Below are 12674 nucleotides of genomic sequence, written 5' to 3'. Positions count from 1 at the left end.
ATATCTATATAGTCATTGAGCCTCATTCTTGCCTTCACCCAGTGCATGGGAGTTGGGGCCAATGGACCCAGAGAGGTTCAGGGCAGGGCCAGCTGGTGTACAAACTTGTTTTTTTCTCCATACATTTGCTTGACATATGGAACAGAGGTGTATCTTATCATTTTATTAACTTAAGACTTTGGATATTGGGTATATTTATTGTATCTTGTCTACCTTCCAAGGAGATCAACATGGATTTTTAGCATTGCAAGAACCCTGTGAGATTGGGTTAGGTAAGACACGGTCTTGTGCAGGCAACGCATAGACCAAGATGTGGAACAGTGGTCTGAAATGGATTTGACTTATGGATTACCACTGTACTGTGCAAACCATGGTTAAGGAAGTCTCCCAGCCTCTCCAGCCTCTTTGCTTTGTGTGTGACAAGCAGGTCTTGCTTGTGTCTTACTCTTCACTTCCCACAGAGACAGAGCTTAATTTGGCAGATTAAATCATGGCTTCACTGTATGTTTGGAATCTTAACCAGGATTAAGGCAACAAATCATTGTCAGTGGTAATCACACTTAAGCATTTGACTGCACCAGGTTTAATGATTTGCCCAAGTCTGGTAAAGGAGGACCAAACTAAGTGTTACATGGGAAATGTGTCCAAATGCTTTAGAAAGAAAAGTTGCTGCAGGATGCTGCAAAATTTATTAGAGGAGAAGTGGAGGGGGTACTTAATCTTTTTTTCATAGGGTGTTTTTTCCAGTGGTGAAATCACCCTACCCAGCCTTTTCTGTTCATGGCTGCTTTGCATTAAACAAAAGGGAGACAGTTGTGTGTGTCTTCCATATAACATCTAATTTGGCTTATAGCTTGATAGATGTATGTGGATTTTAATTTACATTTCACACATCCAAGCCAAATGTTTAAACCACCACATGAAACTGGCTGTCACACTTTGGATAACTTCATTCCTGCAGGCCTAGCAAAACAGCTATTCCAGTGATTTTGTGAGTAGTTGTAAACTGGAACTACTCTGGAACGGACACAAATGCCACCTAGCTCTTAATCTTACTAGTCATTAAAATAATTATTTTTATCAGGCCTGACTATTCCTTGAGGAAAACGGTTTTGAATATGTCATCTGTGAGTACTGGTTTGTAACACCTTGAAATTTGGGGGGGGGGGAGTTGATAAGAAATGATATGATTTGGAAATCATATTCTGTTGCCTCTGTTCTGTGTTCTTTGTGCTTTAAAAAATTATATTCTTCATCCAACACATGTTCTCATTTGTTCTCGGCTTTTGACAGGTAAATAGTTGGAATGAAATAATATATTTATAGGTCTGAATTATGGGAGACCCCATAGCAGAAGGTTGGAGTGCTGGATATGGAGGACTGATGAACAAAGTCAAGAAAATTATTGCCTATTTCTACAGGTTATTTTTTCATCTCTCTCACTTTGCTTCTTGGAAGCAGGTGACCAGTTAAGATTGGGCATTTGGCTTGGTCAAGTATTTTAAAAGCACCAATGTAATAAGGACATAGATAATACTCAACAGGTTTGTTACTTACGCTAATGACAAAAGTTAAATAGCAGTTACTCTTAAACAATTACATTAACCTTTTAAAGAAAGATTTTGTTTTCGTCTGTCTGTACCCCAAGGAACTTGAGGTGGCATGCGTAGTTCTGCTGCCCTTTCCATTCAGCAGCCTCTTTGAGAGGGCATGAGTGGCCCATTATCACCTAATGAGCTTTATGGCAGAGTGAGAATTTGAACCTGGGTCTTCATGGTCTGAGTCTGCCATTCGGCCCACAGCAGTCCCCGATCTTTCTGGGTCAGTGGGCACATTTGGAATTTTGATAGTGTTGTGGGCACTCTTGCAAAATGGCTGCCATGGTAGGGGCTTGGCTATTCTGGCTATTCATAAAATGCCTGTCATAGTGGGTACCAGCAGTTACAGAATGTTTCCCAGAAGGCAAACTGGTGAAACTAAAAGAAAAGTAACTTGCCCAAGAACCTAAGTACAAGGCAGAGGTGGGGTCTGAGCCGCACAACGAATCCACACTTTTGAACTCAAATAAAGATTGTGCTGGAGGTACTTTGCAGCATGCCAGCCTCCCATTTTTAAAAAATTCTTTAAAAAATTCTTAAATTAAAAAAACAACAACCAGGAGGGGCAGAGAGCCTGGCAGGCACCAAGGAAGATATCTGTGGGTACATTGGTGCCCATAGGCACCATGGTGGAGACCCCAGCCCTAGGACAACCTTCCCAAACCTGGTGACCTCCAGATGACTGCAACTCCCATCATCCCCAGCCAGTATGGCCATTGAGCAGGGTTGTACTAGGCAGTGGCCTTTGCCAATAATGACTGCTTGTGTTGCCATTTGGAGATGCCTGCAGTTATAGCAGGTAGTCAGTGGGAGAACCTTGCTAGGGGTTGGACTCAATGGTCTTATAGGCCCCTTCCTACCCTACTGTTCTATGATTCTATGATTTCCCCTCACGCATACAGGGCTAGGGGGCAATTTGTCCTTGTTCTTTCCCTTGGTAACAAACAATACCAGAATGAAATTAAAAAGGTAAGCTGCCACTGACACATAGGCATTCTTTTAACGTTTAGCCAATTGACAATATTTGATATATCAGTTGAACAGTGTAACTCTTATGTACTCATCACATTTATATCCTGCTTTTCCTCCAAGGAGCTCTAGGTGGCATACATGGTTCTCCCCTTCCTCATTTATCTCCCTAACAACCCTGTGAGGTAGGTTAGGCTGGGAGATTGTGACTGGCCCTTGGTCTCCTAGTGAGGTTCATGGCTGAATTTGAATCTGTGTCTCCCCCAGTCCTAGTCCAACACTGGCTGGCGTGATGTCATTGTGGAGGTGCAGGGAATCTGAATTTGAGAAACATTTCTTACACAGTTGTGTAGAACCCCCATGCTCATCATGTTCTAATTATTTTAAACTTTAATTATATATGTAATATTCAGAGCTTCTCCCTTGAAATTTAAAGGGACAAACAAACATGGAATTTTAAATATATGACTTCTTTACATTGGTGAGGTTTGTATATTTTATACTCACGGATAGATACTTGAGAGAAAATGCTGAAGTCTAACTTCACCTATTCATTCATTTATTATATTTCTGTACTGCCCCATAGCCTAAGCTCTCTGGGAGGTTCACAAAAACTAAAAACCATTAAAATACATTTTATAAAATATGAAAACATTCATGTAATAACATAGAGCAAATAACACACACAACAACATATATCTTAAACAAAAATTAGCCAGAGACAATCCAGAGACTGCCAAATGCCTGAGAGAAATATGCCGCCAAATGCCTTGAGAGAAGAGGGCATTTTTAACCTGGTGCCAAAAAGATGACAATGTTGGTGCCAGGTGGGCCTCATCAGGGGGATTATTCCACTAATGGGGAGCCACCACAGAGAAGGGCATCTCCCTTGTTGCCACCCTCTGAGGTTCCCGGAGGAGGGCCTTAGATTCAGAGAGTAGTGTGCGGGTAGGTTCATGCCGGGAGAGGCATTCTGTCAGGTGGCGTTGTCCCAAGCCATGTAGGGCTTTATAGGTCAAAGCCGGCACTTTGAATTGGGTTCAGAAGCATATAGGCAACCAGTGCAAGCGGGCCAGAATCGATCTTATATTGTCACTCTTATATTACTTGGCCCATAATACTCGACAGAGAAAGGAGTGAAGAGGTAGCAATGTTCTTGTTGGTATGCATGATTTTTACAGCTATGCAAATGTAGCTATGGATGACAAGTGTCAAATTCCGATTTGTCATTCAGTGGAATGTTTAGAAACAGAATATACTTGCAAAGAATCATCAGGCCCTTTTAAAATAATAGCAATATGTAGCAATTATATAACAATTTAGCACAGGGTGCACATGCTGCAGACCGCTCTCCATCACTCCCTGTGCAGCCTGCAGGTGCCTTAACCACTTTTCCCCACAGTCCAGCTGATCATTTGAACTGTGGAGAAAAGACCAGCATTCTGTCACTGCTATTGGCAGTGCCGGAAGAGTAATCCCACTTGGGTCATGGATGGGGAGAGGCTTTACCCTCCCTCCTTCTCCCTCAGTGACCTCAATGCTGCCAGGATCACTTCTTTACGCCACCCCTAATAGCAGCAAGAAAGCAGCACTCCCAACCAGGATCTCTGGGGCAGGGACGAGGCTCCCCCAGCAAGCCCGCAGTAGCCCATCCCCTCTGTGTGTGGTGTGTGCTCATGTGCACCCCTCCAGCCAACACCAGATGTTGCCCTTGGGGCAGCAGCCCCACTTTAGGCTGTTCAAAGCAGTTCACATGTATTCTTTCAGAAAATCTTACAACAATCCTTTAAGGATTTAACATATGGGAGATGGAGGCTGTTGGAGAATGTCACGTGGCCAAGGTTAGATTTGACAGGGAATGTCCCAGCTCACGCTCTTGGCTACTGTGCTCCCCCAGCGGTGCACCAGATTAAACTTTGTTATGGAAGATAATCGTGTGTTTCAGAAGTGCGGAACCTCTTTCAATCCAAAGGCCAAATGCTGTTTTGTAGAAGCTTTCAGGGGCTGCATTCCAGTGGTGGGGCAGGACCAAAGGCAAAAGGGGCGGGAGTCCCAAATTCCCCAAATACCCACATATTTTAGCTTAAAGCTTTTACTGCAAGTAACTCAGCCTTAGGAGAGGCATTTCAACCTTTTAAAATGTGGCGAGGGGGGGGGGACTGCAGAAAAGCCATGAACCCACCAAATGATTGGAAGCTGGGGGAAAGGGGGTAGAGGCAGGGGAAGGTGTCATGACATGAATGTTTGTGGTCAAAGAAAAACCCACCCCTTCAAATAACTGAGAAAGCCAAAAGAAATAATGGCATGCACAAGTACTTTAGTGCTGGTTAGCGCGACACCTAGTTCCTGAATGAAATAAAAACTACTCTTAGTAGTTGTTATGACATCTCCAAACATTGTACTTTCACAGTTCTTCGCTGTAATAAATATGTTCTTCACTAAGAATTATCCCATCCACATGTTAAAAGTCTTGAAAAAATATACTTGTGGTACAGTTTCTACTGTGTTTTGCTCCCAAGCCAGGATTCATATATCACAGAAGCTCCAAGTAAAAGGGGAAAGTCAGTGAGAGCAGCCACAGACATCCAAACAATGATTTCTTGCCAGCTAGCTTTGCAGTTAGCCAGGAAGGGGATATTGAGCCATTCTGTAGCATGACGTAGAAGGACCTGTGAATGGCTGCCTTTCATAGCTCAGAAAAGCAAATATTTCCTTATCTTGACTATAGCAGCTTTGTTAATATTGCAGAATTCAGTGATCAAACTGAGGCTGCAGTCCTCTGTGCACACTTATTTGAGAGTAAATCCCATTGAACTCAGAGGGAATTAACTTCTGAGTAAACATGCAGAAGATCAAATTGCCTGGCAGAATTCAAGCTCTGACCACAAACGTTGCACCAAGTCATTGTTCTAAGCAGCTGTATAAAGTTTATGAAATGCAGTAAAAATGAAAATATTTCATTAAAAAATATTGAATTTCCCTACTGCTACTCCTATTCTTCATTAGTGTTTGTTTATAGAAAGAGTGTGAATGTATGTGATTTTTAAATAATACTGGAAAATACAAAAGAAACAACATAGTAAAATCTACAGTGCTCTATTAACAAAGAGAATAAATAACAAGGGTGCACCTGTTATGAATTTATTTTATTCCAAAACGTAACAACCAATATCCACCTTCAATAGCTTGTTTAATCTTAAACCTGCTTGAATATTTTTGTATTGTTATATAATCCAGATACTAAGCTACTACTCAGAGATCAAGGGCACTATAAGGTTTTCCAAACCAACTGTTTTAAACAGCTTGGCAGTGGTGAGCAGATTTATTATGAGTTCTAAATTTCATTTCCCCCATCTATTAAAGTAGCATGATAAAACTACTTTAGGATGCAGTCCTGTTGATTGTGCCCTTGATGATTGGGAGCCCCTACATTTGGAGGCCTCCAGTCATCCAGTGCAGGGCGGGAGGACTGGCAGAGGCTATCTTCACTTCCTCATCCTTCTGCCCTTCATTATTCACTAGATAGGCTTTTTTGCCACCTTTTCCCCCTCTCCAAGGTCACTTTTCTGAGCTTGGAGGGCAGCTGGCGTGATTCTTTCCATGCCAGCTGTGAGGGGACAGATCTCCGACTTCCCCTTCCAAGGTCAGAGCAAGGAATCCCCAGTATCTTATGGCCCCTCAGACAATGTACTTCTTCAGACAGCACATAGCTAAACTATGGAATTCGCTACCACAGGAAGTATTGATGGCCACCAGTTTGGATGGCTTTAAAAGGGGGTTAGACAAATTCCTGGAGGAAAAGGGTATCAGTGGCTACTAGTCTTGATGGCTATGTGCTACCACCAGTACCAGAGGCAGTGAGCCTATGTACACCAGTTGCTGGGGAACATGGGTGGGAGGGCAGTTTGCGCTCATGTCCTGCTTGTGGGTTCCTGGGTCGACAGCTGGTTGGCCACTGTGTGAACAGAATGCTGGACTAGATGGACCCGTCGTCTGATCTAACATGGCTCTTCTTACGTTCTTATGTAATGTCTAGGGGTCCTAGGATTGCTCCCTTAGGGTGTTAAGAATTTAAGACCCTAAGGGAGTCTTGATCAATTGTTTTATTGATCAAGAATGTGTTCATCATATATATATGTTTGGTGGCTTCCACAGGCCTTTTCAGAATGGGATGTCATTAGAGCCAGCAAGACCATGCAGCACAAAAGAGAGATGCTAGAGTTCTGGGTTGGATGGGAAGGAAGTGGACCGTCAAAAGCTGGCAGTGTGTTAGAGTATGTGGAGAACTTCCAAAATCAACTGCAGGTGGCTATGAATCTAGCCACAGGTAATTTAAAGGAGGTGCTGATGGAACAAAAACAGTGGCAAAACCAGGATACCAGAACTAGGGAATACTGGGTGGGATATTAGGTAATGGTCCTAAAAGTCCAATATTGCCTACACTGCTGATGGTGGTTCTCCAGGGTCTTAAGCAGAAAAAGGTCTTTCTCACCACATGCGACCTGATCCTTTTAACTGGAGACAGCATGGATCAAACCTGGTACTTTAAGTATTTAAAGCTCTACTACAGAGCTGTGGTCCTCCCCCATTAAGTGTGGGAGGTGGGGCTGTCCTTTCATAAAAAGGAGACTGTGGGAAGGGAGTGAAAACTGCTCAAATTGTGAATGAACCTGGCTGGGAGAAAGTTGCTCAAATTGTGATTTATTGTTTGCAACCTTGAGTGGTCCAGTTTGTAGACCAGAAAGATGGTTGATAAATACTCTCATAAATAAATGAAAGCAGTGTACTTTGCAGCAAGGCAAAGTGATGAGAGAGAGTGATTTTGCTCTTGTCCCTTTGCATACTCTTAATGTGAGCAAGGCAGACAGATGGATGCCTGCCCTGTAGGGATGTACGAAAGTTCCGCCACGGATCTCGGGGAGGCCGAATGCCAGCGCATTCGGCCCCCCGAAATCGGTGGCGGAACGGCCCGCCACCCCCCCGGGACGGGACTTACCTGGGGCGGATCTTCCTGGCGGCGGTGGCTCCGGTGGTGGTTTGGCGGTGGCGGCCGGTCTTCCAACCTTCTGCCGCCGCCACCATTTCCAGGTTTAAAAAAAACAAAAAACAAAAAAAGTGATAGGCTACGTAAAGATTTACGTAGCCTATCATGGCTAGATTTTAAAAAAATGTTTACGTAGCCTATCACGGCTGACTTAAAAAACAAAAAGCAAAAAACGCGCGTACGCAAATGGTGCCCAAGGGCGCCGCCATTTGCGTTCCTTATTTTGGCACATCTTAGTCTACGTAAACGGTGAAAATAAGGGGAACGCAAATAGTATAGACGCTACGCTATTTGCGTTCCCCTTATTTTCGCCGTCTTAGTCTACGTAAATGTTTACATAGACTAAGACGTGCCAAAATAAGGAACGCAAATGGCGGCACCCATGGGCGCCGCCATTTACATACGCGCGTTTTTGTTTTTGTTTAAAGTCAGCCATGATAGGCTATGTAGACATTTATGTAGCCTATCACGGCTGATTGCAGGGACGCAAACGGCAGCGGCTATGGCCGCCGCTATTTGCGTCCCTGCTAGCCAGCGGCCGTAGTGGCTCCGCAGAGTCACTGCGGAGCACAGCCGGCTGGCCAGGATTCCGGGGGGGGGGGAGGAACGGAGCACCTCCCCCCCCCGGCGAGGATTCCGGGGAGGGGAGGGACGGAATGCCTCCCCCCGCACCATCAGCATAATCCCCAAAAGGTAAGTAAGTTTCGTACATCCCTACTGCCCTGTCATGTCTGGTTTGGCCCCTGAGATCTGCCAGTCCTTTTATTTTAATAGGCATGAAATGATGCCTAGTAAGGATGCGCCCTTCCACAACAGTGGGGATAAAAATCTGGAAATCTGTTGGGCAATATTGGCCTACATGTACAGCCATATTTGGGCATGTCATTTCCAGGTCAATTTCTAGGGATCATGTACCAGATCTGCCTTTTAGGTATTGTATGAACTGACCCAGTGACCCGAAATAATAATCACTGCAGGAAACGTTCTAAGGATGAGAACATCAAATGTGACATCCACCACAATACCTTATTTTTGTTTTATTTATTTAAAAAAATTCTATCCCGCCCTATATCATTAAGATCTTAGGGCGGCATACAGATAAAATCAATGTAAACAATAAATAATTTAAACACCTAAAAACATCTTACCTTAGAAGTCTGTTTTCAAGATAATCACCCATGTGGACACTGTAACTATTGTAGATATATGTCTAAAGGTTCTGAATTTGTAAATCCAATCATAAAATGTATGCCTTATAGCATTTTGCCACCTGCAGCAGTAATTTGGTTATTTATGCTATCCCGTGCAATTGTCAAAAGATCTATGTGGGCAAAACAATTAAATCTCTAAAAAAAAAAATCAGATAGGGCAAGGCAGAAGGAGATGACGGTATCCCAGCTGAACTGTTTAAAATCTTGCAAGATGATGCTGTCAAGGTGATGCATGCCATATGCCAGCAAATTTGGAAAACACAAGAATGGCCAACAGATTGGAAAAAATCAACTTATATCCCCATACCAAAAAAGGGAAGCACCAAAGAATGTTCAAACTATCGAACAGTGGCACTTATTTCACATGCCAGTAAGGTAATGCTCAAGATCTTGCAAGGTAGACTCCAGCAATTCATGGAACAAGAATTGCCAGATGTACAAGCTGGGTTTTGAAAAGGCAGAGGAACTAGAGACCAGATTGCCAATATCCGCTGGATAATGGAGAAAGCCAGGGAGTTTCAGAAAAACATCTATTTCTGTTTTATTGACTATTCTAAAGCCTTTGACTGTGTGGATCATCACAAATTGTGGCAAGTTCTTGATGGTATGGGGATACCAAGTCATCTTGTCTGCCTCCTGAGGAATCTGTATAACGACCAAGTAGCAACGGTAAGAACAGACCACGGAACAACGGACTGGTTTAAGATTGGGAAAGGAGAACAGCAGGGTTGTATACTCTCACCCTACCTATTCAACCTGTACGCAGAACACATCATGCGACTGGGCTTGATGAATCCAAGGCTGAAGTTAAAATTGCTGGAAGAAACATTAACAATCTCCGATATGCAGATGATACCACTTTGATGGCTGAAAGCGAGGAGGAGCTGAGGAACCTCATGAGGAAGGTGAAAGAAGAAAGTGCAAAAGCTGGGTTGCAGTTCAACCTCAAAAAAACCAAGATTATGGCAACCAGCTTGATTGAGAACTGGGAAATAGAGGGAGAAAACGTGGAGGCAGTGACAGACTTTGTCTTTCTAGGTGCAAAGGTTACTGCAGACACTGACTGCAGCCAGGAAATCAGAAGACGTTGACTTCTTGGGAGGAGAGCAATGACAAATCTTGATAAAATAGTGAAGAGCAGAGACATCACGCTGACAACAAAGGTCCGCATAGGTAAAGCAATGGTATTCCCCTTAGTAACCTATGACTGCGAGAGCTGGACCATAAGGAAGGCTGAGCAAAGGAAGATAGATGCTTTTGAACTGTGGTGCTGGAGGAAAATTCTGAGAGCGCCTTGGACTGCAAGAAGATCAAACCAGTCCATACTCCAGGAAATAAAGCCAGACTGCTCACTTGAGGGAAGGATATTAAAGGCCAAACTGAAGTACTTTGGCCACATCATGAGAAGACAGGATACCCTGGAGAAGATGCTGATGCTAGGGAAAGTGGAAGGCCAAAGGAAGAGGGGCCGACCAAGGGCAAGATGGATGGATGATATTCTGGAGGTGACGGGCTCGACCTTGGGGGAACTGGGGGTGGCAACGGCCGACAGGAAGCTCTGGCGTGGGCTGGTCCATGAAGTCACGAAGAGTCGAAAGCGACTGACCGAATAAACAACAACAACAAGGGCAACATCTATGTAATATTAAGAACAACAACAACAACAAAAAGGTGCCCCATTAGTTAATCACTTCATTGAAAGTGAACACCTTGCAGCACACTTCAGATTTTGGACACTGGAAAAGCCTAACACCAGGGAAGATAACCTGCTGAAAGAAGAAATAGAATGGATCTTAAGATTAAACACCCTATCTCCGCAGGGATTAAAGGTGGAATTGGAATTTTACAGACAGAGACATTTCAGAAGTGCTTTGCTTATAGGTTAAGAGTTAGATGTTTCATTTCAATAGTTTATTAAGACTTCAAATAAACTGTTAATAATACACCATAACAGAAATGAAGGAGACAATTTACTAAAACTAAAGCAAAAGTCTGAATGTTAAAAAAAATCACATATCTCTTTGGATGATACAAAAGAAAAGAGGCTTTAAATAACTAATTATATCCCTTCTGCTATAGTCTTAGACCTGTGAAGAATAATTGATAATTGAGACTTCTCTTTTCATTAGGGATGAGCTCTCCTCCCAGTTACATGCTATTATTATTCCCTGTTTCCGTTAAGATTTAAAGTTTTGAGGTAAAGGAATGGGAGTAAGAGAGAGGCAGTGTTTGCACATAGCGCTAAACCATTTTTTAATTTTATATATTTATTACATATATATATATATATATATATATATATATATATATATATTATATTTATTATATTACTATCCTGCCTTTCCTCCAAGGATCTGCAGGCTGTGTGTGTTGTCCCCCCCACCCCACAACTCTGTGAGGTATTTATTTTTTTATTTATTTATGCATGTTATTTCTATACCACCTTTCTGAAGTCAGCCCAGTCAGCTTACAAAAAATATCACAAAATAAAACAATAAAATAAAAACATAATAAAACCCTAAAGGCAATCCTAAAAACCATAACAACAATGTAAAAAGCCGACTTAAAAAGATGTGTCTTAACCCCTTCCTGACTTCAGAGAGAATGGGGAGTAGTCACGATTTCAAGGGAGTGTTATCCAGAGTTTGGGAGCCACACAGGAGAAATGTGCCTCCCAAGCAGGCCTCTACATGTGAGAGTATCTTCAAATGGGCCTCTCCTGCTGATAATAATTGAGCAGGTTCATACTGAGACGTGCTGTCCCTCAGACAGTCAGCTCCTAAGCCATTTAATTCTTTAAAGGTTGGGGTGAAGTCAGTGGTTATGGTCCATGCTGGCACCAGTGACATGGGGAATGTAGTTGTGAGGTCCTGGAAGCCAAATTTAGGTTGCTAAATATGAGGCTGAAAGCCAGAACCACAAAGTTAGCTTACTTTGAAATGCTACCTGTTCTAGATGCGGGGCCAGCTAGATGGGCAAAGCTGAGGAGTCTAGGCCATGGAGATGAAAATGTTTCCAGTTGCCCAAATGGGACAGCGAGGAAATAGGCAATAAGCATATAGTGGAACATGATAGCCAGTCAAAAGAGACCTAAGAGCCATAGCAGAAGATGCACATCCTAGAGACATCTATGTATAGGTGTTTCTATGCTCTTGCTAGAAGCCTCCAAGCCAAGATGGGACAGTTGGAGGGTCTGATTTTAAAGGAGAGTTTACCATGGCCATAATGAAACCTGGTGGAACGGAGAGAACCAGTGGGATATGGTCATCTCTGGGTATAAGCTCTATAGAAAGGCCAGGGAAAGACATACCAAGGAGGTGTCTTTACCTTATTGACAAACTAAAACCTAATAAATCACCAGGCTCAGATGGTATCCATCTTAGAGTTCTTTAAAAACTCAAATGTAAAATTGCTGGATTTCTAACAAAAATATGTAACATGTCCCTGAAATCTGCTTCTGTTCCAGAGGACTGGAGAATGGCCCATGTAATTCCAATTTTTAAAAAAGGGATCCTGGGGGGTGGGGGTACTCAGGAAAGTACAGGCCAGTTAGCTTAACTTCAGTTCCAGGTTAATTGGTTGAAAGCATTATTAAACATAAATTTAGTAAGCATATAGAAATACGAGCCCTGCTGAAAAAAAAAATCAATATGACTTCCACAAAAGTAAGTCATGTCTCACTGACCTTGTACGGTTCTTTGAGAGTGTCAATAAATATGTGGACAGGGGTGATGTGGTAGACATTATTTACTTGGACTTGCAGAAGATTTTTGACAAAGTCCCTCACCAAAAACTCCTGAGTAAACTTAGTAGTCATTTAATAAGAGGAGAGGCCCTCTTATGGATCAATAA

General features: G+C 42.8%; 1 protein-coding gene across 4 annotated transcripts in view; it reads left to right on the top strand.

Annotated features, from left to right (window-relative positions):
• The window catches only part of PIK3CB (phosphatidylinositol-4,5-bisphosphate 3-kinase catalytic subunit beta), a 120273-nt gene that overhangs the window by 35035 nt on the left and 72564 nt on the right, over positions 1–12674 (top strand). The gene's annotated exons all lie outside the window — the stretch shown is intronic.

The sequence above is a fragment of the Heloderma suspectum genome, chromosome 3 (assembly GCF_057233095.1).
Source record: "Heloderma suspectum isolate Gila_16-S chromosome 3, 16-S_ref, whole genome shotgun sequence".
In the NCBI taxonomy this organism is placed as follows: Eukaryota; Metazoa; Chordata; class Lepidosauria; order Squamata; family Helodermatidae; genus Heloderma; species Heloderma suspectum.
This window is presented reverse-complemented; position numbering and strand designations above follow the sequence as displayed.